The following is a 25,750-nucleotide window of genomic DNA, read 5'->3' as shown; positions in this document are numbered from 1 at the left end:
ATTGAAAGATTGAGTCTTGGAGCAAAATAAAGAGGACTAGGAGCTGATTCAGATTGAAAATACGAAGATTGACGAGAAAAATACGATTCCCCCAAGTTAGAAGCTTAGCACGGCCCGTGCCACCGTCGACACGGCTGTGCCAACTCCCATGATGCTCTTTTGCTGCTTCTAGAGATGTCAAAATGGGCCGGCCCGTATGGGCCGGCCCGAAAAAGCCTGGCAGCCCGCACAAAATTAAGAGTTCGGGCCACTGACCAGCTGTTTTTTGTTTTTGTTTATCTAGGCAGTACTTCATACGGGTGATTTTCGTTACAGTGAAGAAATGGCAAACAATCCTTTACTGCAGACATGTCCTATTCACACTTTAATTCTTGACACCACATACTGCAACCCACAGGTAAGTCCACATATGAATAATGAATTATCTCTTTCAAATCAAACGACACAATTGTCTGTATCAAGAATGGAAAAGGGAAGAAAAACATACGGGCCAGGGATGGCCCGTTAGCCCGGGAGCCCGTATAGGGCGGGGCTCGGGCTCATTTTTTGCAGCCCATATTGAAACCGGGCTTTTTAGCCCGGCCCTTAAAAGCCCTTGGCCCCGCCGGGCCGGGCCTAAACGGGCCGGGCTGCCCGTATTGACAGCTCTAGCTGCTTTTGCTTCAAAGACAAGCTACCTATTTGTTTATTTCTGACCTAAAAGCCCATGGTTTCATGTGGAACATTCTAGTGATGTATTGCTTATGGCTTAAGTCGATATAAACTATAAATAGAGTAGCTAACTATCATAACAATTCATCTTTTCTTCTTGAAAATAATAAGTGACAATTGTTTCTTTGAATAAAAGTTCACCCTTTGTTTTATGTTCTTCTTCTTTTTCTTCTTCTCTTCCATGTCTTCAATGAACGTGAGTGAATAGACTCTTCTTGTCTTGGGATTGCTGGGTAAGTCTAAATGACATAACCCTAATCAAACCAAGCCTTGAACCCTAGTTTTATATGAATCTAATTTCTAATCTAATTTCACCGATGTTATAATGAATTAACAAATATCAAACTCATAAAGCGAAAGTGGAGGGTTAGTATTTGTTCTTCAAGGATTCCAATAGCAATCAACCATGAGAATAGGCGTGGTTTCTAGAGGAACACACTCACTGAAACCGAAAGGAGATGTAATAGGCCTAAGAGAAACTTGTCTTTAGAAAGTAAATTCAATATAAAATTCCGATTTAGGGTTTGTTTGTGAATGACTTGTTATTTAGATGAACCAATAATCCCAAGGCGCTTTTATTACTACTTCGATAAACCGTGCACTTGCAGATTAATCTCGTCAAGTTTTTGGCGCCGCTGCCGGAAAGTTTTGCAATTTGATTAACTTTTTAATAGTGGTTAGAGAAAAAAATATATGTCTATATATATATATATATATAGGGATTTGCTACAATAGACCCTCCCTTTTTTATGAAGGTCTATTTTAGCAAGCTGCACCTTTTTCTTTTGACATAAATACCCATATTTTTGTTTTTTAGAAAGAGAAAAGGAAGGGACAAAGATGTAATTCTGATTTCATCATTAATGTTTTTATTTTTTTGACTGAAATCATTAATGTTTTTTATCTCTTTTTTTGTTCTTCTCTCTCTTTCTTCTCTCCCTTTCAGGTTGCAGTTTTTCTATTCTTCTTCCATTCTTTTTCATGGACTTTCTAATAACCATTGCCATCTTCAACACAATTTTATCCCTAATCACAAAGCTAATGCAAGAAATAAAATTTGATGAAACCAATTGAATTTATAACAAAAATCTCAAAACATTAACATACCTTAATTTTTTAATCAAACACACAAGTAAAAAAGATAAGGGAAACAATGAGATGGCCTTTCCATTTATAATTTTTTGAATCAAACTCACAATTGTTTGAATCCATAGATCTAAGTCTTATGATGGTGATTGTTGTTTGAATTAAGAATGAAGAGATAAAAAAAAACTACTTCCTTTTACCAATTTCTTTCAAGCAAAACAAAAACAAAGGTAATTCAGATTTTTCTATGAAGAGATCGTTGTTTGGTGGTGCCTTTTACAAAGATGCTATGAAGTAACATTGAGAGCTTAAGGTTTTTCTTCATAATCCTATGCTTGATTCGTTATTGAGAGAATGGAAGAAAAAAAGGAACATTGAACAAAGGGAACCGAAAGAGAGAGAAGAACAAAAAAGAAAAAAGAAATAAAAACATTAATGACAAAAACATAATTACATCTCTGTCCCTTCCTTTTCTCTTTCTAAAAAAACAAAAATATGGGTATTTATGTCAAAAGAAAAAGGTGCAGCTTGCTAAAATAGACCTTCATAAAAAAGGGTGGGTCTATTGTAGCAAACCCCATATATATATATATATATATATATATATATATATATAAAATAAAAATAAACATAAAAAAATATAATATTTCTTTTTCCTTTTCTTTTTCACCTTCAGCTACAAATTAATATATATATATATATATATATATATATATATATATATATATATACAACTCTCTCTGTCTCTCTCTCCATAAATAAAAAATAATAATAAAATATTTTTTTCTCTTTTTCTTCTTCTTTCTTTCTTTCTTTTTATCTTTTCTATTTCTTTCTTTTTACCGTTAACTTCTTGGAAACACAAAATAATACTAATATGGTTGAGGAATGCACTCTTAAAGAGTATGCAATTCCGTCTACGGAAGAGCCACATGCTATTATTGTGTACCCAATGGTTGAGGGTAATAATTTTGAAATAAAGCCTGCACTTATTTACTTAATGCAGCAAAATTAATTTTTCGGATCACCCATTGAGAATCCGAATCTTCATGTTTCAACTTTTTTAAGACTAAGTGGAACCTTGAAGGCAAACCAAGAGGCCGTAAGGCTACACCTCTTTCCTTTTTCCTTAAGGGATAGAGCTAGTGCATGGTTTCATTCATTGGAAGTTGGTTCTATCACTTCATGGTACCAAATGAGGCAAGCTTTTCTTGCCCAATTCTTTCCCCATTCTAAAACTGCTCAATTAAGGAATCAAATCACACAATTTACTCAAAAAGATGGGAATCTCTTTACGATGCGTGGGAGCGTTTCAAAGAAATGCATAGGCTTTGCCCCCGTCATGGTTTAGAAAAGTGGCTTATTATCCACACTTTTTATAATGGTCTTTTGTATACCACATAAATTTATGTTGATACAGCTGCAGGTGGAGCTTTGATGAATAAAACTTACACAGCAACATATGCTTTGATCGAGGACATGACACAAAACCACTATCAGTGGACAAGTGAGCGAGTCATCACTACCTCTTCACCCTCTAAAAAAGAGGCAGGTATGTATGAAATTTCTTCCCTTGATCATATAGCTGTTAAGGTTGACGCACTCACACAAAAATTTGATAAAATGAATAATAGTGTTGTCACACATGCTCCTGTTTCACCACCATGTGAAGTTTGTGGAATGTTTGGCCATACCGGCGTTGAATGCCAACTAGGTAGTGCTGTTGAAAGACCTCAATATAATCAAGGAATGAGGCCAAACCAATTTTTTTATAAAACTCCTCAAAATCCCTTTGGACAGCAAACAACACCACCCGGTTGTGCAAACAACCAAAGAGTGTAACAACCCGATTTTCGCTAGATTATTTTTAATTGTTTTAATATGTGTTTATATGTGCTCGTGTGTAATTATTTATCATTGGGTGCATTTTTATGGGTTTTCGTGCTGGGAGGGTAATTTAGTAATTCATGGTGAGGATTATTTGTAGTGTTTCAAGTGAGAACCGTTGTTTTACTAAGTTACTAGTGTGGTAATTAGTTGTGAGCCGGTAAGTGATCGTTGTTATTATTTTACCGTTAAGTGAGTAGAAACATCTTAGAATTAGTGATTGAGTGAGCTAAGCCCACTAAAGCATTAAGGTTAAGCCCATTTGAGAGGAGCCTATATTAACTCTTGTCTTTAGAGAAAATAGTTTTTCATTTCATTTCATAAGAATTTAGAGAGAGGTAGAGAGAGAAAGTTCAAGAGAAGAGAAAAATGGTTAGAAGGGATAAAGCGTGAAGACCCAATAGATGTTAGAGATTCTAGGCGCTAAATTGAAGCTTTTGCTAGGATTATTGCTAATTGAGGTAAAAGGGGTTAGATTTCAAGCATAATCACTTAGTTAGTTTCTTCTCTCTTTTTCTATGCATAAGTGCTTATTTGAATAAGTGATTATTGTGAACCCAACTTTTGAAATTCGTGCTTATGTGGTAGTGATATGTTTGAGTATGTTAATTTGATGATGATTGAATTGTTAATGATGAAATTGCATGTTAATGATGTATATAAATGGCTAGTTTGTGAATTATGTTCAATTGATGAATTATGACATGTTGTTGTTGAAATGTGATGGAATGCATGATTATAAGTTGTAGTTGTGGTTGATTGTTGATGATAATCTCATTTCATGACTTGGGTATGAATTATGTTGAGTTGTTGTTGTTGAATTGTGTGGAATTGGAAGAAATGAATTGATGTTGTTGTTGAAGACTTATTGTTTTAAGAAAAACAATTTAAACAATTTCATAACTTATTCAAATGCCGCGAAACGAGTGAGTTCGACGTGTTAGAGCCTCGGGTTATTCCTCGGATCATTCTTAACGATTGAGGGTTTTAAACATTCGATTTTGGGGCGAAATTGGCAAAAACCTGCGGCCGAAACACGCGAAAATGCGCGTTTACGTAGCGCTGCGCCTAAGCAAGGGTGCTAGGTGCCCATAGTCAGAGAGCTAGCGCTAGGCGCTGCACCTCTAGCATCTAAAAGAGGCTAGAACATTGCATGCATTTGAGTAATTGATGAGTCGTGTCATAATTGAATATGTGACTTGATGAATTTGTGCATACGTGGAATTCGGTGAATTTTGTGATTATGTGGATTGGTGTATATGTACATTGGTGAATTTTGTTTACGGTTGTGAATAATTGAATTATGCTCTAATTGCATGTCTTATTTGCTCGTGCTTATACACTTGGTGAATGTTTTGATGATAATTATTTTGGTGATAGTGATGAGGTGAGAATTGTATATGTGTATATATATGATGTGATGATTCCTTTGATAATGATAATTACTTGCTTATAACTTTGAAATGATGAATTGTATTTGTTGAGTTAAGTATGCTAAGTGAAGAATAAGGTGAGTAATCCTTCCATTGATTGATGTTGATAAATGATGAGCTTATGTTGATGATTTGATTAGTGATTGAATATGTTGCTATGAAATGTATGTGATGGAGGGTAATAATCATGTGATACTAGTATTTTAGGAGGGATGATTATGTATATGTGTTATGCATGAATCCTTGAATGCCTATGTTTGTTTATGTTGATTATGATTGATGTGAAGCTTACCCCCAGTGGATCTGTGATGGACCGCCTACCTGTTTGTTGAATGGGTAGACGGCGTGCAGGATTAGTTTGCTTTCGGTGAGCTGCTTGGATAGCGGGAGCTATCTCTGTTATCGTTTCCTTAGAGTCTTAGGGTAGGCTTTGATCTAGTATGTCTGTCTTTATGATTATTCTAGATTGTTTATTCTGGATTTATTTATGTTGTATAGATTTGCCCATTTGTCGGGAAATGGAGAATTTTTATGATGATGTATTTTGATCTCATGGCATGTATACTTTGAGGTGTATGGTTTATATCAGCTGCAACTGTTGAGAATTTTTATATATGCATGTTGTTTGGATTTGTTGAAGACGTAACGTCTATTTCTTGAATATTTATATTATTCGCGTGTTTTATCGTTTTAATAGAAATATGACGTTACAAAGAGTCCCTCAAAAATCCAGCTTGAAAATTTTACTAGAAAAATGTGTTATGGATCAATCCAAGCAATTTCAAGAACTTAAAAATCACACTAAATTTTTGAATGACTCCCTTGTCAAACTTACATCAAAAGTGGACTCCATTGCTAATCACACTAGAATGTTAGAAACTCAAATCTCTCAAGTAGCCCAACAAGTAGCTACTTCCTCTCAAACCCCCGAAGTCTTTCCGAGCCAAACTAAAGCCAACCCCAAAGACCTTATATATGCTATTAAACTTAGGCACGGTAAGCAGTTAGAGAACCCGATTATGAAAACCAAGACAATTGAGTGTGAGATAGAAAGTGAAAAACCGCAAAGTGAGAAAGCCATAGGAGAAAGTGATAAGCCAATTGTTTCACCACCCCATAAACTCAAAATTCATTTCCCACAAAGGCTTGCTAAGCCTAACCTTAGAATGATTGAGAGTTTTTCCACCACTTATGTGATTGGGAGTGAAACCATTAAGAAAGCCATGTGTGATCTAGGGGATAGTGTTAGTTTATGCCATAGCTCCTTTGTGAAAGGTTGGGTATAGGGTAGAGAAACCTTCTAATCGTCAAGCTAATGACTTTAAACGAGCGTTTGGTGGGAGGCAACCCACAAGTTTTATTGCTTTTATTTTGTTTGTTTTGTGTTATTTTAATTTGTTTTGCAGGTATTTGTCCAAACATGATTCGGAAAAAAATTAAAATATTTGGAGGCCATGACCAGAAGCTTGGCACGGCCCAATCCTATGGTGGCACGGCCGTGCCAACCCATCAACATACAAAACCAAAAAAAAAAAATCCCTTCTTCTCCCTTCATTCTCAAACACAAACTTTCCTCATCCTTCAACTTCTATCTCTAAACCTCCATGACCTCAACCTTCAATCCTCCATATCTCTCATGGGATAAAACCGCAAGTGCACGGTCTTACCGAAGTAGTATGAAAAGAGTATCGTTCCGACAGGGAGTTATGAATTCAATTAACTTTAGACAATGATTAGACTAAAGGTTTATAAGGTAGAAAGTTTTGAGGTTTTTAATTAAAAGTAAATAATAAAATAAAAGATAAAAGCCTTGGGGTTATTGGTTCATCCTAACGACAAGTCCTTCTCAAACCAAACTATTAAACTTATAACTTTATGTTAGACCTAATTTCTCAAGACAGTTTCTCTTTTGTTCCTCTAGCAACCAAGCCTATTTCGCTGACTTGATTACTATTAGATTTTGGTTCCTCTAACAACCAAGCCTATTTCGCTGACTTGATTGTTATTAGTTCCCTTGAAGATCGAAACTATATGTCTCAAAGATTGCAAAGCCTATTTCGCTGACTTTGCAATCCTTGTCTAAATTCACTTGTTCGAATATCAAAGCTCCACTTTCGTTTTATGAATTGATATTTGAGATGATGGATAAACAATTATCAAACCCTCCACTTTCGTTTCCACAGTTTGATAATGGTTGATCCATGTTAAAGCGGTGAATTTAGATAAGGAATTAGGGTTACATAAGATTAAGGTTTAAAGCTTGGTTTGATTAGGATTATGTCATTAGACTTATCCAACAATCCCAAGACAAGAGAAGTCTACTCACTGACGTTCATCGTAGACAAGGGGAAGAAGAGAGAAAACATAAAAGTAAATAACAAAGAAAGTAAAATGAACTTTTATTAGAAAGACAATTGTCACATATTGTATTCCAAGAAAAGATGAATATTTGTGATGGCTAGCTACTCTATTTATAGTACACAATTGACTTAAAATCTAAGCAAGTATATTCCAAGAATATTCCTCGGTAGATTGTGCGCCAAAATAGAATAGCTTGGAGTCCAAGAAAAAGCAGCAAAAGGTCTCTGGAGGGTGGCACGGCCGTGCCAAGGCTAGCACGGGCCGTGCCAGGCTTCTGACTTGTGGGAGATATATTTTGTTTCCCAATCTTCGTATTTTCGTGTCCAATCTGCTCCAAATCCCTTTCTTTTGCTCCAAGACTCAATCCATCCAATATTCTTCCCTGAAATATAATAAATTGCAATTTAAAGTAAACTATCCTAAAAAGGAAATAATACTAATATAAAATTATATAAAATCTAAATATAACTAAACTAAAAAGCATATTAAAATAGCATATAAATGACTCATCAAACTCCCCCACACTTGAATCTTTGCTTGTCCTCAAGCAAAAGGCATAAACATAGTAGCACCAACAATTATATCAAATGACAATTCAATTAAAGCATATGTCTCCTCAAGGGCTTAAATCGCAAATGTACACTAATCACAAACTCAAGCATTTCTTGTAATTTTTATTCAACCCAACGATCAAGTTTCAAGTGAGTGTGTGTGTGAAGTCCAACATTTTTCTTGCTCCTGTATAAGATATGCATTATGAGGAAACATGGTCTAATCCTAGCACTAAACCAACCAAGAAAGATTCCTTCTATAATTCATATAAGAGAGATGGGAGTATTTGAGAATCTTTGTTCTTTGCCATTTGCACATTTTAAGTTCTTTATTTAAGGAACAACATCTTCACGTAGGAGGTCGGAGGGCCTACCCCCTTCCCCAATCTAGATTCAATGGTATCCCTTAAAACATCATCTTCACGTAGGAAGTTGGAGGGCCTACCCCCTTCCCCAATCTAGATTCAATGATGCGTTTTAAAGTTTTTCCTCAAGATAACAATCATCTTCACGTAGGAAGTCGGAGGGCCTACCTCCTTCCCCAATCTAGATTCAATGATGAGATCTTGGAATTTATTTGGCTTTTTGGCTTTTTATGAACTCCCTTATACTAACTTATACTACTGGCACTTTGAGAATCTTTAAAGGTTAATGCACCACTAAGATTAAAACGTGTTTTCTTAAAATACCTATTCATACATTTACTCAAGGGAAGCAACTTTGTGTTTTTCTCATTGGAGAATTTTATTCACTTTAAAACAAGATGTGGGTATATCAAGAAGACTTAAAACACAAGAGTTAGCTTTTATGTACAAGAATCAATCAAATAAGAGGAGACAATGAAAATTTTGTGCCATGATATTTTCAATAAAAATTAGCTACTTAACCATGCCTTTTACAATAAAACAAAACAAAAGAATAAAGTTCAAGGGAGTTTGGAAACACTACGACTAAAGACACTTTATTAGGCTCCCCCACACTTAGGAGAAGCATTGTCCTCAATGATTTAAAAGAAGAAGAAAAAGAAGGAGAATAAGAAGAAGAAGAAGAAGAAGAAGAAGAAGAAGAGAAGTAGAGAAGAGTAGAGGAAGAGGAGAGCTCACAATTTTATGGAAATCCACAAGGTGGACCTTGGAGGTGAAGGTATTGCATCATGATCGGAACATTTGATTGTGTTATTCATTTATTTGGTTGCCCCTTAGGACATCGTTTCTTATCCCGACCATTTCAACACCTTGTTTTTGTTGCTCGGTGTATATTATTTGAACTTTGGTTTGCATCCATGCCCACCGTTTATCATTATAGTTTCCACCGGCTTTTTGTTCACGGTGTTGTGCACCTACCTCCTCTTCATCACCACCATCATCATCACCATCATCTTGTACCTGTGGGTTAGTACCAACATAAAGCAAATTTTCCACCACCTCCGGATTAGTAATGTCCGAATTAGGTAGAATAATCAAACAATTAGTTCTAATAATCCTCCATTCATATTGGTAATTGTGAGTATGGTCATGGGTTCTAAGGAAAGACAAAGTAGTGAGAGTATATAAGTTTGGATAATAATTTTCATCTATCCTCTTGATCCCTTGATTCACACTCACCCTAAACCTCTTAGCAATAAAAGTGATGATTCCACCTACCATTATATCACCCTTATCATCCGGTTTCTTTTTATTAATTGAAACAAGATAATCAAGCAAAAAATAGCAAATGTTAACATGGTGGTTATAAAGCATGTCCGACAACATAAATAGCTCATCATTCCTACCTCTTTTCTACTCCATATGGTGCAAGCAATAACCGTGTGAAGGTACCTATTGCTTTGCTTGAAATCCTTGAATTGGATCCCATGATTTGGGTTGTTGATTGCTTCTTGCTTGCACCACTTTTGGAGGCTTCAATCTTCTCACCTTTCCTTTTTGATGCCATTGACCTTAGATTGGTTTGGTTGTGGGTGGATGAATGTTTGGAGAGAATTATGGAAGAAGGAGTATAGATGTTATTTGATTTGGATACGGGAAAAAAATAAAATATTTTTTTTTTATTTTTTTTTGCTGATGGGTTGGCACGGCCGTGCCAACTCAGGCACGGGCCGTGCTAACTTTCTGGAAAAAGAGGGAAGAAATTTTTTTTTTTTTTTTTGGGTGGGTTTCTGGTCAATGGCTTCAAATCTTTTTCGCATCATATTTGGACAAATACCTACAAAACAACAAAACAAAAAATAAAAGCAATAAAACTCATGGGTTGCCTCCCACGAAGCGCTCTTTTAGAGTCATTAGCTTGACGATTAGAAGGTTTCTCTACCCAATACCCAATCTTTCCCAAAGGGATAGTGGCATCAACCTGAGATTCTCTCCCAAATCACACATAGCTTTGTCAATGGTTTCACTCTCAATCACACAAGGGGTGGAAAAACTCTCAATCACTATGAGGTTAGGCTTAGCAAGCCTTTGTGGGACATGGATTTTGAGTTTATAAGGTGGTGAAACGATTGGTTTATTACCCTCTCCTATGACTTTCTCACCTTGTTGCTTTTCACTCTCTATCTCACCCTCAATTGTCTTAGTTTTCGTAATGGGGTCCTCTAACTGATTACCGTCCCTAAGTTGAATAGCATTTATAAGGCCTTTGGGGTTGGCTTCAGTTTGACTTTGAAAGACATCGGGGGTTTGAGAGGAAGTAGCTACTTTTTGGGCTACTTGAGAGATTTGAGTTTCTAGCATTCTAGTGTGAGTAGCAATGGAGTCCACTTTAGATGTAAGCTTGACAAAAGAGTCATTCAAAGATCCAGTTTGATTTTTAAGTTCTTGAAATTGCTTGGATTGCTCCATAGCATATTTTTCTAGTAAAATTTCCAAGCTGGATTTCTGAGAGACTCTTTCGTTGTTTGCACAAATGGGTGGTGTTGTTCGTTGTCCAAAGGTATAAAATTTTTGCTCGGGGCTTTTAGCAACACTACCTAGTTGGCATTCAACATCAGTATGGTCAAATATTCCACAAAATTCACAAGGTGGTGAGACAAGAGCAGTTGTGACGACACTTACAGTTAATTTATCAAATTTTTGAAGAAGTGTGTCCACCTTAGCAGATAGATGATCAAGGGTAGAAACCTGGCACATACCTTCCTCTTTTTTAGAGGGTGGAGGAGTACCTTCAGTGATAACTCTCTCACTTGTCCACTGATAGTGGTTGTATGCCATATTCTCGATCAAATCATAGGCTCCTGTGTAAGTTTTATTCATCAAAGCTCCACCTGCAGCTGCATCAACATTCATTTTTGTGGAAAACAAAAGACCATTATAAAAAGTGTGGATAAGAAGCCAATTCTCAAAACCATGATGGGGGCAAAGCCTAAGCATTTCTTTGAAACGCTCCCACTCATTGTAAAGAGATTCACCATCTTTTTGAGTGAATTGTGTGATTTGACTCCTCAATTGAGCAGTTTTACTATGGGGAAAGAATTGGGAAAGAAATGCCTTCCTCATTTGGTTCCATGAAGTGATAGAACCAATTTGCAATGAATGAAACCAAACACTAGCTATATCCCTCAAAGAGAAAGGAAAGAGGTGCAGCCTTACAGCCTCTTGGTTTGCCTTCCACTAAGTCTTAAAAAAGTTGAAACATGAAAATTCGGATCCTCAGTGGGTGATCCGAAAAATTGATTTTGCTGCACCAGGTAAATAAGTGCAGGCTTTATTTCAAATTTAATATCCTCAACCGTTGGGTACACAATAGCATCGTACGGCTCATCTGAAGATGTGATTGCATACTCTTTGAGAGCACGTTTCTCAGCCATATCGTTATTACTGTGTGTTTCTTTGAGTCATCCCTGAAATCAAAGCGGTTAAAGATAGAAAATAAAAAATAAAACAAAATAAAAATATAATAAAATAAAATAAAATAAAATAAGGAGAAAGAAAGGGAGAGAGATTTTATATATAAATATATATATTTTTATTTTTTTTATTTTTTATATTTTTATATAGAGAGAGAGAGAGATAAATATATAAAATATTTTACAAATATATATATATATATATATATATATATATATATATATATAAAATAAAAAGATAAGAAAAGGAAATAAAATATATTTTAAATATATATATATATATATATATATATATAAAAAAATAAAAAGGTAAAAAAAAGGAAATATATATATATATTATTATTATAAATATTTTTTTTTTTTTTAGACTAACCACTATTGAAAAGTTAATCAAATTACAATAACTCCCCGGCAGCGGCGCCAAAAACTTGATGGGATAAAACCGCAAGTGCGCGGTCTTACCGAAGTAGTATGAAAAGAGTATCGTTCCGACTGGGAGTTATGAATTCAATTAACTTTAGACAATGATTAGACTAAAGGTTTATAAGGTAGAAAGTTTTGGGGTTTTTAATTAAAAGTAAATAATAAAATAAAAGATAAAAGCCTTGGGGTTATTGGTTCATCCTAACGACAAGTTCTTCTCAAACCAAACTATTAAACTTATAACTTTATGTTAGACCTAATTTCTCAAGACAGTTTCTCTTTTGTTCCTCTAGCAACCAAGCCTATTTCGCTGACTTGATTACTATTAGATTTTGGTTCCTCTAACAACCAAGCCTATTTCGCTGACTTGATTGTTATTAGTTCCCTTGAAGATCGAAACTATATGTCTCAAAGATTGCAAAGCCTATTTCGCTGACTTTGCAATCCTTGTCTAAATTCACTTGTTCGAATATCAAAGCTCCACTTTCGTTTTATGAATTGATATTTGAGATGATGGATAAACAATTATCAAACCCTCCACTTTCGTTTCCACAGTTTGATAATGGTTGATCCATGTTAAAGCGGTGAATTTAGATAAGGAATTAGGGTTACATAAGATTAAGGTTTAAAGCTTGGTTTGATTAGGATTATGTCATTAGACTTATCCAACAATCCCAAGACAAGAGAAGTCTACTCACTGACGTTCATCGTAGACAAGGGGAAGAAGAGAGAAAACATAAAAGTAAATAACAAAGAAAGTAAAATGAACTTTTATTAGAAAGACAATTGTCACATATTGTATTCCAAGAAAAGATGAATATTTGTGATGGCTAGCTACTCTATTTATAGTACACAATTGACTTAAAATCTAAGCAAGTATATTCCAAGAATATTCCTCGGTAGATTGTGCGCCAAAATAGAATAGCTTGGAGTCCAAGAAAAAGCAGCAAAAGGTCTCTGGAGGGTGGCACGGCCGTGCCAAGGCTAGCACGGGCCGTGCCAGGCTTCTGACTTGTGGGAGATATATTTTGTTTCCCAATCTTCGTATTTTCGTGTCCAATCTGCTCCAAATCCCTTTCTTTTGCTCCAAGACTCAATCCATCCAATATTCTTCCCTGAAATATAATAAATTGCAATTTAAAGTAAACTATCCTAAAAAGGAAATAATACTAATATAAAATTATATAAAATCTAAATAAAACTAAACTAAAAAGCATATTAAAATAGCATATAAATGACTCATCAATCTCTCTTTAAACTCTACCTAATCACACAATTTCTTCATCAAATAATATCCAAACTTCACTCCAAACGTAAACTAACCATCAAAACCATCATTCATCCACCCAAACTACAAATTCACCAAATTCGCAATCCCTTTAACCCTAAGTCAAAAACCATAATATCTTCACCAATCTCCATCATTAAACTCAAAAACCCTTACTAAACCACCTTTTCCACCCAAAACCTTACCAAAACCTAACCTTCACCCAAATCAAACTAGGTCAATGGCTTCAAAGAGAAAAGGAAAGGAGGAAAAATTTGTTTTTTGTTGGCAGTAACCCACATGTACAAGAATATCATGGTGATGATAGTGATGATGAGGATGAGATAGATGCTCACTAGCACGATGATGCGTTGCAACATGAACATGAAGCTGGTGGATAATATGACAATGACCGGTGGACATGGATGAATAATTCAAGGGATAAGAACATGGGGCAATCGTATGCATGAAGAAAACAACCACATGCTCTTGATGATGCAGCACCTTAACCTCCAAGGTCACCCTTATGGACCTCAATAAATTGTGAGCTTTCCTCTACCTTTACTCTACTCTTCTCCTCTCTTTCCTTCCCCTTCCTCTTCTATTCTTCTTCTAATCTTTTCTTTTCTAGGGGGGGGCAATGAAGTGTCTTGTCTTATTAAGTGTCGTCGTGTTTCCAAACACCCTTGAAATTTAATTCTTTTGTTATGTTTTGTTGCGAAAGGCATGATTAAGCGGCTTGTTTTTATTATAACATAAATTTTTGCTGTCTTCTCTAAAATGATTGTTTCTTGTACATGAAAGTGAATTCTTGTGTTTTAAGTGTTCTTGTTGTACTGACATCTTGTTTTATTGTGAAAAAAAAATATTCACTGAGAAAAGCACAAAGTTGCATCCCTTGAGCAAGTGTATGAGTAGGTATTTTAAGGAGCATGTTCTAATTTTAGTGGTACATTAACCCTTAAAAATCTTTAGAGTAAAAGTAGTATAAGTTTGTGTGGGGAATAAAATGATAAATCAATGTGGGGCGGAAGCAAATATATTTATAAAGGAGACATAGCTGAATCTGGGGGGAAAGGATACTCCTCACTGACTTCCTACGTGAAGGTGGTGTTTCTCTAATAACTAAAAGTAGCTTCCATAAATCCTTCTAAAAGGAGGAAAGAATCAAATACATAATTAGGAGGCATCATTAACTCTAGGGGGAAATGATACTCCCTCACTGACTTCAAACGTGAAGATGGTGTCTTTTAACTTATAATTATGCAGCACTACTTAGGAGGCATCATTGACTCTGGACGGAAAGGATACTCCCTCACTGACTTCCTATGTGAAGGTGGTATCCCTTAAGCAATCTGCAGTCCCCCAAGACATTTAAATTGTCAAAATAATCTAATTAATTCTCATCTCTCTTATATGAAATAAAGAAAGGAATTTTCTCGGTTGGTTTGGTGCTAAGATTAGAACCTGTTTCCTAATAATATCTATCTTATACAAGAGTAAGAAAAGGGCTGGACTTCACACACACACTTACTTGAAACTTGTTGTTGGATTGAATAGGATCACAAGGAATGCTTGAAGTTATGATTAGTGTACACTTGAAATAAAACCTTTGAGGAGACATAAGTATTTAATCGTATTGTCATATATTAATCTTGGTTTATGCTGCTATATTTATGCCTTTTGCTTGAGAACAATCAAAGATTCAAGTGTGGGGGAGTTTGATGAGTCAATAATTAGTGTTTTTAATATAATATTTGAGTTCGTTTTATTTAGATTTGATTTCGTGTTATTTAATATTATTTCCTTTTTAGAACTATTTTACTTCAATTGCTATTTATTTAATTTCAAGAACGAATAATTGAAAGATTGAGTCTTGGAGCAAAAGAAAGAGGATTAGGAGCTGATTCGGGTTGAAAATACGAAGATTGAAGACAAAATTACGATTCCCCCAAGTCAGAAGCTTGGCACGGTGCGTGCCACCAGCCACACGGCCGTGCCAACTCCCAGGATGCTCTTTTGCTTTTTCTGCTTCAAAGACAAGCTACCTATTAGTTTATTTCTAACCTAAAACCCGATGGTTTCCTGTGAAACATTCTAGTGATGTATTGCTTAGGGCTTAAGTCGATATAGACTATAAATAGGTAGCTAGTTGTTATACCCTGTTTTTGGACCTAAAAATACTGGGCCCAATTTCATTTCAAACTTTGTCAATTATCAAATTTCAACTGCACAGTTCAAATTGTCTCTACCTCGCAGTATTTTCAATCACAATTTTACCTATGTTTTTCTTGCATAAAACCTTTCGAAATGTCTTTACTTGTCTTGTAAGTCATTTAAAAGTGTCTCTGAATCATTACATTGCTTTTCTACAGTTTATTTCAAAATTTGCAAAAAGTCATACAGAAGGGTATTTTGGTCATTTCCTGCAGTGGGACCCATTTTCATCCTTGTGACTGTCTCTGAGTCTTTTCAGATTATTTTTAAACCTTTCATCAGTAAACTTTGTTAAAATTCATTTCAAACTTGCGTCTGAGTCAGTATCAAGTCAATTTGAGTCTGTTTAGGTCATTTTTTAGCCCTAGGGGCATTTTGGTCATTTCACATAAAATTTTGGCATGGGGAGGTTACTTTGAAGTACCTCATTTAGGCCATTGGTTCGTTTTAGTCCGTTTTGTCAATTTTATTTTAGTTTCACTTTACGTTTTGTCAGATTGCCAATTTTATTCCAATTTTATTTTTATTTTACATTTTGGTCCCCAAGAGGTCCAAAATTGCGTGTCAGTCCAGAATTTTCTTTTTTTATATTTCAGTCCTTTTTGCCAATTGCAGTTTAGTCCCTTAATTTTTCAATTTTTGCAGAAAGGTCCCAAATTAATTCTAGGTCCAAGGCCGTGCCATTTCCATACAAATCCAGGTGTCACTATCCTATTGGTTCCAATGCACACATGTCAAGCTATAAAAGGTGCACAGTGCCACACGTTTTTCCATTCATCACACGCCAACTCATAAACACAAAAAAATTTTCTCTTTCTCAGCAATTAGATCAAAAACAGAAAATTCTCAGAATTTCTCAAGAACACCAAGAACACAAAACCCTAACCGTTTTCCAGAAAGCAAGAATCATCAAAATTCGTTGGATTTTCCATTGATTCTCAGAGATTCCTTAGGAATCATCATCATTGAATCATCTCCTTCGCAATTCAAGGCACGGATTCACTGCAGAAGCAGCAAATTCCAGTACCGATCACGAAGAAGGTTCAGCGAGAAGAAGAGGGAAAGAAACAAGGTTCTAAACCGGCGAAGAAGATGAAGAAACAGAACCGGTGAATCACCGATTTATTTTCGGTCCAAAGAACAAGCAGAAGCATCAAAAACCAGCAAGAACATTCAAGTTTTCCCAAAGATTTCCTCCATTAAAGGTTTCAACCAAAACCTTAGGTAAAACTCAGAATCTTTTCTCAGAAATAATATCACTGTTAAACCTAAAAATCACGCAAGCAAAACAGATTCAAAATTTCCAGAATTCAAAGCCAAAACTATAACCGTAAACACCAAAACCTAGATCCGTGAGGATCAAAGTTTTGAAAGCAAGAACAAGTACCAGAAAAGCAGTGAATAACGAAACGATGTAGATTCTTAAAGATCCAAACGCTTTCGTTCAAAAAGATCAAAAAAAATCAGTTTCAAAACCGTACAAAGTTTTTCCAGATCTACATCATTTCAAGCTGTATTTGAGAAATTTCTTGATAGATTCGTGTTTAGGGTTAAAGGACGAATCAAAAGATGCAAAAATATTTGAGTTCTGGAAATTTTTCACCGGAAACTGCTAGGTCTCGCCGGAGAAGATGAAGTTTCCGGCGGACCTTCAAGGTCTCCGCCGTGGCTTCATCCTCACCGGCGGTGAGGGCTAGAGAGAGGCGAGAGAAGAGAGAAGAGTTAGAGAGAGAATGAGAGCAGCAAAATGAAGCAAACCGGAGTTCCTCCCTTTTTATAAGCCAGCGAACCGGACCGGTCCAGTCCGGTCCATTCCCCTTCGTTTCCTGGCCGTTTGATCTAGGGTTTCAGAATCCTGGATCAATCGTATGGTTCCTGTGCAACCGGATCTTCTAGTGTACTGGGCCTTTGATTTGGGCTTTGTTCTTTTACGTTTTTGTTTGTTTTCCTGCTATTTGCACCATATTTCTTTGCTGTTTGAACCCCTGCATGCTTAAAATTTTCTCCAAAAAATCTCCAAAAATTATCACATGTTTCTTGATATTTTCTTAGTGTTTTTATGACATTTTTGAACATTAAGGATCTATGAAATTTTTGTATAATTAATTCATAGCATTTTAATTCTCTTTGAATTATTTGTTATGGATTCTTTTTCACACATTTTTCCTTGATGTGAGAATATGTGATAAGAGCTACTTGATGTGATAATATGAAAGATTTGTGCTTATAATTTCATGTTGATTTGCTGTTTTGATTTGGTTCATAAGTTCTTGATTTTATGAACAATATGTGCATATTTTGAAAGATATGAAATGCCAAGTTTATTCTAGAAAATATGGCATGAAACCATGCTTGCATATTTCCAATAATTCCATGCTATAACTTGAGATAAAGAAAACTCTTTCAAAATTTGTTAGAGCATGAGAATTAGAGGCCAAGAATGCTTTAGGTTTCATACCTAAGTTTTTAGGGTTTAATGTCATTTTGTTAACTTTTTGTGCCATCTTGCATGCTTTTATTTCTTAGTACTTGTTATGTTTTTTTCTTTTCACTAACAAGTTTATTTCCATGTTTCATGCATCTCATTTAGCATTCCCTCTACCTTCTTTAGCCTAGCATTTATTTTTGCAAGTTTTAATTCATTTTAGAGATGTAATTTGTCATCATTATTTTGTAGCTTGGCAAAGGGGCCATAGAATGTATTTAGGCAATTTTTGTAATATGGACTATGGACACTATGACGCACCGACACGCACACACTCACCTTAGATGTATGCATAGGATTGTATGGTTAAATAAGCGTTTAGGTTTTAAACACTTAGAGAAAATCCATCCTTTTTCCAAAAAAAAAACAATTGAACTTCACTTCAAAAATTTTCATAATAAATATGAAGTCAACACTTCATTTTTTTTCTTTCTTTTTTCTTAAGAAAAATTCAATTCATCTTAACCATTTAGACTTTCTTTCTAATCACTAATCAAACCTCACTTTTTTTGCTAAATCTAACGCTCATGAAGCCTCCCAATCTCCTTCTTCAAAACTTTTTTTCAAAACTTAAAATCAAACAATTAAAATAAAAAACAAGTTTTTTTAGCAAGAACTACGAACGGTTTTGATCCCTTAAAAGGGTACGTAGGCAATGAGTCAAAACTCATCCAAGCCAAAATAAAACCAAATTCTACTTCTTCTCACCCCCATTCTTAACTAAATAAACCTCCCATTTTCAAAAGTAAGTAAAAATAAGCGTAGAAATAAACTTAGGAGAGCGGTTCTTATGGAATACCATAATCGCTCCGGGTGCCTAACACCTTCCCGTAGCGAAAACGACCCCCGAATCCGGAAACTCAAGGGTTTTTCTCCTTTTACCCTTCCCAAGAAAAAAGAGGGATATCAACGGTCAAAAGGTTCAAGTCCAATTAATGGCTTGGCACCCAAAAACCATGATAACAGAAATGGCGACTTCACTGGGGATTCTTTTTAGCGGGTCGCGCCTAGTTTTCCTTAGTTTATATTTACGTTTTGTTTTATTGCTTACATATGTGAATACTTGTTTATTTTCATTTGACGTGTGGGGTGAGAATATCAAAAGTCCTATACCCGGGCTGAGTGAACTTATGTTTAGGTAGAGATATAATCGACAATTCGATCCGGGGGTTGCCTCGTGTATTGGATTATGCGATCAATCTCACATAGCTGAGGCATTTTGAAGGTGATATTGTCGGCGTGTGTTGTCATGCTTAGGCACTTCACTTTCAATTGTTCGACGAAGCTATGAACCGTAGTTACCAAACCCATCCTAGCCTTTTTAGGACGTAGTGCGGTGGCTAAATTGAGTGTTGTCTCAAACTTTAGTCGTCACGCGATACTACACTCAAACTAGACCTTCTCACAAATAATCATGGAACGGGTGTCGTCCTGTACTACCATGATATATGTGAGAGAGGTTGCAGTTTGGGAACTGTGTTAGAACCTTGGTTACTACTATCCAAAGCCTTAGTTCACCGGACGCCGTGTCCATCCGTGGCCCTGTTACTTTGAATCTCAACCCACCTTGTTCTTTGTAACTAAACAAAACAACCATGCATACATGCATTCATGCATAAGTTTTTTTTCACGCATACATCGAAGATTTTTTTTAGACAGATCGAAACATTGTAAGACACCGCAGGTGTGAACTTGTATTCATAAGTTTACCATTGTAAAACCTTATTTTGCTTGTTTAACAGTGTTTACAATGTTTCGAATTTGTTTAAAAAGTCCTTCGATGACATTAAAAAGAGTCGTTTTTGCATTTACATCTGCATATCATGCATCATATGCATCATACATCGGTCACAAAGGCTTCCAATTGCTCACTACTTCCTGGTTCCTCTGCCACAGTTTGAAAAGTGGCTCGTGCTCAGAAGGTCTACGAACCTGATAGAATCGATCGAACCAGAGAGTACAGAAGAAAGAAAAGGGCTATGGAAGAAGAGAACGCTCAACTTCGCACCGAGTTAGCCTCTCTAAAGGAGGAATTGGCTAAAGCTAATGACGTCATGACTGCTCTACTAGCTGCTCAAGAGCAATCAGCTACGGCTATCCCTATAGCCACAGCTGCACCGGTGACTACAAGCGTGCTCCCAACCACATCTGCAGACGCTCGCTTTGCTATGACAGCTGGGTTTCCGTATGGGCTTCCACCGTTCTTCACTCCCAGTACTGCAGCTGGCGTTTCTGGTACTGTCAATAATGGCCAGATTCCTGGGAAGAACCATGTCTCTGTCAATACCACCTTGCCTCAGACAACGGCCACTCTGGATCGATTGAGCTATCGGGGAACTCCCTTGGGAATGAGCACCTTTCTGGTTAAAGCCTTCGACGGATCCCGTAAGAACATTCTTGGGGAGATAGATCTGCCAATAACTATCTGTCCCGAAACCTTTCTGATCACGTTCCAGGTCATGGACATCAATGCTGCTCAGCTACCTCCGTCGTACACGTATGCGCAATACTCTCAGCATCCCTTCTTTCCACCATTCTATCATCAGTATCCTTTGCCATCGGGTCAACCTCAGGTACCCGTTAATGCCGTCGTCCAGCGAATGCAACAACAGCCTCCAGCTCAACAACGACAGCAGCAACCAGCTAGACCTACCTTTCCTCTGATACCAATGTTATATGCTGAATTACTCCCGACTCTACTTCTCAAAGGGCACTGCACAACCAGACAGGGCAAGCCTCCACCTGATCCGTCGCCTCCCAAGTTCCGGTCTGATCTCAAATGCGACTTTCATCAAGGTGCCCTAGGTCATGATGTCGAGGGGTGTTATGCTTTGAAGTATATCGTGAAGAAGCTCATCGATCAAGGGAAGCTGACTTTTGAGAATAATGTCCCACACGTCCTCGACAATCCTCTTCCAAATCATGCCGCTGTGAATATGATCGAAGTGTGTGAAGAAGCTCCGAGACTTGATGTCCGCAACGTCGCAACTCCTCTGGTACCTCTACACATCAAGTTATGTCAAGCCTCTCTGTTTGACCATGATCATGCCAATTGCCAAGAATGATTCTGTAATCCTTTGGGTTGCTGCGTTGTTCAAAATGACATCCAGAGCTTGATGAACAACAATCATTTGACTGTCAGCGACGTCTGTGTGATTGTGCCAGTCTTTCATGATCCGCCCGTCAAGAGCGTGCCTTCAAAAGAGAATGTTGAGCCTCTAGTGATAAGGCTGCCCGGACCAGTACCTTACACTTCTACAAAGGCTATTCCTTACAAGTACAATGCCACATGAATCTTCTACAGTGCTGAGTTTATCAATGCAATTACTGAAGAGGCGACTGGATGTAGTCCTAGGCCTATGTTTGTTATACCAGGAGGCATTGCGAGAAATTGTGATGCCATCAACATTCATTCAATCATGCATGTTTCCGAATAATGTGTCTTGTTGCTTAAGTGTTTTGTTTTTCAAAATAACCATCCTCTCGCTCTGCCCGAAGCGAAAGTGATATTTCTGAAAGGGCGTGTTTGTTTCGGCATCGCCGTTATTAACAAAAATCGTCGTTTCTTTCACGACTTTTATTTTTTAGTGATTTTTTTTTTCTTGGAAATAATGGTAATACCAGAAAAAACCAAAACATCTTTATTTTTCTTATCAATTTCAAAGAACTGCATAAAAAGAAAAAAAAAAAACCATTTTCTAAAATCATTCAACCATTCTATGCAGTTTGAACCATAATAAACCCGTTGAACACAGTAATCCTACGGTTCCTTCAAATTTTGAATTCCCTGTGTATGAAGCCGAAGATGAAGAGGATGATGATATACCATATGAGATCACTCGACTGCTTGAGCAAGAATCAGCCTATTGTATGGAACGATGAATGCCAGGAAGCTTTTGATAGCATCAAGAATTACCTGCTGGAACCACCTATCCTTGTCCCTCCCGTGGAAGGAAGGCCTTTGATTTTGTATTTGTCAGTGTTTGATGAATATGTGGGATGCGTGCTTGGTCAACAAGATGAGACTGGAAAGAAAGAACATGCTATCTACTATCTGAGCAAGAAGTTCACCGACTGTGAAACTCGGTATACAATGCTTGAGAAGACTTGTTGTGGTCTAGCTTGGGCTGCCAAACGCCTGCGTCATTATTTGGTGAATCATACAACTTGGTTGATATCCAGAATGGATCCGATAAAGTATATCTTTGAGAAAGCTGTTGTTACTGGGAAGATTGCACGCTGGCAGATGCTTTTGTCTGAATATGATATTGTGTTCAAAACTCAAAAGGCAATCAAAGGTAGCATTCTTGCCGATCATCTGGCTTACCAACCTCTTGATGATTATCAACCAATTGAATTCGATTTCCCTGATGAAGAGATCATGTATCTGAAATCAAAAGACTGCGAAGAACCGTTGATTAATGAAGGTCCAGATCCCAATAGCAAGTGGGGTTTAGTCTTTGATGGTGCTGTCAATGCTTATGGTAAAGGAATTGGGGCAGTCATTGTATCCCCACAGGGGCATCACATTCCTTTTACCGCCCGAATTCTGTTCGAATGTACCAACAATATGGCTGAATATGAAGCATGTATCTTCGGGATCGAGGAAGCCATTGACATGAGAATCAAACACCTCGACATCTATGGAGATTCTGCGCTCGTCATCAATCAGATAAAGGGTGAATGGGAGACCCACCATGCTAAGTTGATTCCTTATCGTGATTATGCGAGACGTTTGCTGACATATTTTACAAAGGTTGAGCTGCACCATATTCCTCGTGATGAGAACCAAATGGCTGATGCTCTTGCTACTCTATCCTCCATGTTTCGAGTAAACCATTGGAATGATGTGCCAATAATCAAAGTGCAACGCCTTGAAAGACCTTCGCATGTGTTTGCTATTGGGGATGTGATCGATCAGGTTGGTGAAAATGTGGTTGACTATAAACCCTGGTACTATGACATCAAGCAGTTCTTGCTGAGCCGTGAGTATCCGCCGGGTGCTTCCAAACAAGATAAGAAGACCCTGAGAAGATTGGCCAGTAGATTCCTGTTAGATGGAGATATTCTGTACAAGAGAAACTATGACATGGTATTATTAAGATGTGTTGATGAACATGAAGCAGAGCAGTTAATGCATGATGTACATGACGGTACCTTCGGGACCCATGCTACAGGGCATACTATGTCAAGGAAGTTGTTACGAGCAGGTTACTACTGGATGGCCATGGAGCATGATTGCTACCAGCACGCCAGAAAGTGCCACAAATGTCAAATCTATGCTGATAAGATTCACGTGCCTCCGCACGCTCTCAATGTTATTTCGTCCCCATGGCCGTTCTCAATGTGGGGCATTGACATGATTGGAAGAATTGAACCGAAGGCTTCAAATGGTCATCGTTTCATCTTAGTGGCAATTGACTACTTCACCAAGTGGGTTGAAGCAGCATCTTATACCAATGTGACCAAGCAAGTGGTAGCTAAGTTCATCAAGAACAACATCATCTGTCGATATGGTGTTCCCAGCAAGATTATTACTGACAATGGTACCAACCTGAACAACAATGTGGTGCAAGCTCTTTGTGAAGAATTCAAAATTGAGCACCATAACTCTTCTCCTTATAGACCTCAGATGAATGGTGCAGTTGAGGCCGCCAACAAGAATATCAAAAGAATTGTCCAGAAGATGGTAACCACTTACAAGGACTGGCATGAGATGTTACCCTATGCTCTGCATGGCTACCGTACTACTGTGCGCAGTTCGACCGGGGCAACCCCTTTCTCTCTTGTATATGGTATGGAAGCAGTTCTTCCTTTGGAAGTGGAGATCCCATCTCTCCGTGTGATCATGGAAGCAAAGTTATCCGAGGCTGAATGGTGCCAAAGCCGGTATGATCAGTTGAATTTGATTGAGGAAAAACGTATGGATGCCATGGCTCGTGGACAGTCATATCAAGCAAGAATGAAGACTGCTTTTGACAAGAAAGTCCATCCTCGAGGATTCAAGGTAGGGGAACTTGTATTGAAAAGGAGGGTAAGCCAGCAACCCGGCCCAAGGGGCAAGTGGACGCCTAACTATGAAGGTCCTTATGTTGTCAAGAAGGCCTTCTCCGGTGGTGCTTTAATCCTTACACACATGGATGGTGTGGAACTTCCAAATCCAGTGAATGCCGATATAGTCAAGAAATATTTTGCCTAAAAATATGAAAAGAACAGCGTGGTAGGTCGAAAACCCGAAAGGGCGGCCTAGGCAAAAATGCGCTTCCCGGTGGATCGAAAACCCGAAAGGGCGGTCCAGGCAAAAATAAGGGACAAAAAATATATATGAAAAGCTCGCTGAGATTGTACACAACTCAGGCAAGAATGAGCGTCTCGATGAGCCGAAAACCCGGAAGGGCGGTTCATGCAAAAATGAGATTGAAACAAAAGGCAAGTAACTATATCTGACCAACCACCGTCCCCCTTGGGACATCTGCTGCTGTTAATGACTATCTTCATCTAAAGCTCCTACGCTTGCGAATTCAAAGTTTCCAGGAAGTGTAATGATTGCTGTGTTCAATGTACCACCAACCAATAAAATTACCATTTTCCAAGCTTTGTGAATCCGTGGAGTCATGCCTTTGGCTGACCACCACTCTTATACATCAATTTGAGCCTTTGCTTTTGTTTGAAAACTCTATTTTCTTCTACTTTCAAAGTTATATACAAAAATATTTTCTTTCTATTTTGATAATGACAATGCCTGAAACGAACATTTTTGAAAATTGAAAACTTTTTGTCTATTTTGAAAAGCAAACCTGAGCAACAGGGTACATTCAAATGAAACATGCATGAGCGAGAGTATGTTGATGTCTATTTCAATATATGTTACAAGCAGGTTCTCCTCCGGGATAGTCTGTGGTCAATGGCAAGAATGAAAAAACAGAATGAAAATGCATGAAAATGAATGAGCTCGCTAAGTTGAAAACCCGAAAGGGCGACTTAGGCAAAAATGAGCACCCCGCTGGATTGACAACCCGAAAGGGCAATTCAGGCAAAAATGGGGCATTGAAAAGAATTTATTTCCCCGGTGGACCGAAAACCCGAAAGGGCGATCCAGGCAAAAATGGGATGCAAAAAATGATGAATGAAAATGAGAATATAACATGCAAAAGCATTGACCACAGATGCAATGTCTACAACATACCCAGCGCTGAAATGCCCAGCACAACGGCGTTTTCCCCAGTCGGGTCTTCCAAGATTCTATCCCCAGCAAGATGCATAGCTACCTGCCCTCAGCCATGGTTCCGAAACGTCTCCCAACGACGTCATCTCCAAAGAGGATTTCCAAGAATGTGTAATATAGCACGAGCCACTACGTGCCCAATACTCTGATGTCTTGTCTTCCCCGTGAAGTCGTGCCTACAAAATGCCAACAGTCATGCATTACAAGCATTCATACATGCATAATCATGCATATTACGTGCCCATGCATTTAATGAAACTGTTATA

General features: G+C 37.3%; 2 non-coding genes across 2 annotated transcripts; one reads left to right on the top strand and one right to left on the bottom strand.

Annotated features, from left to right (window-relative positions):
* Positions 1–3,040: 3,040 nt before the first annotated feature.
* LOC112417585 (small nucleolar RNA R71) lies at positions 3,041–3,146 on the bottom strand. The gene has a single exon (XR_003008187.1). It is a non-coding gene; the product is annotated as a small nucleolar RNA R71 (small nucleolar RNA).
* Positions 3,147–11,362: 8,216 nt separating this feature from the next.
* On the top strand, positions 11,363–11,469 carry LOC120577788 (small nucleolar RNA R71). Its single transcript, XR_005643770.1, has one exon. It is a non-coding gene; the product is annotated as a small nucleolar RNA R71 (small nucleolar RNA).
* Positions 11,470–25,750: the final 14,281 nt, after the last annotated feature.

Source organism: Medicago truncatula, chromosome 8 (assembly GCF_003473485.1).
Source record: "Medicago truncatula cultivar Jemalong A17 chromosome 8, MtrunA17r5.0-ANR, whole genome shotgun sequence".
Lineage (NCBI taxonomy): Eukaryota > Viridiplantae > Streptophyta > Magnoliopsida > Fabales > Fabaceae > Medicago > Medicago truncatula.
Note: the sequence above shows the minus strand (reverse complement) of the source record. Positions and strands in the feature narration are given on the sequence as shown.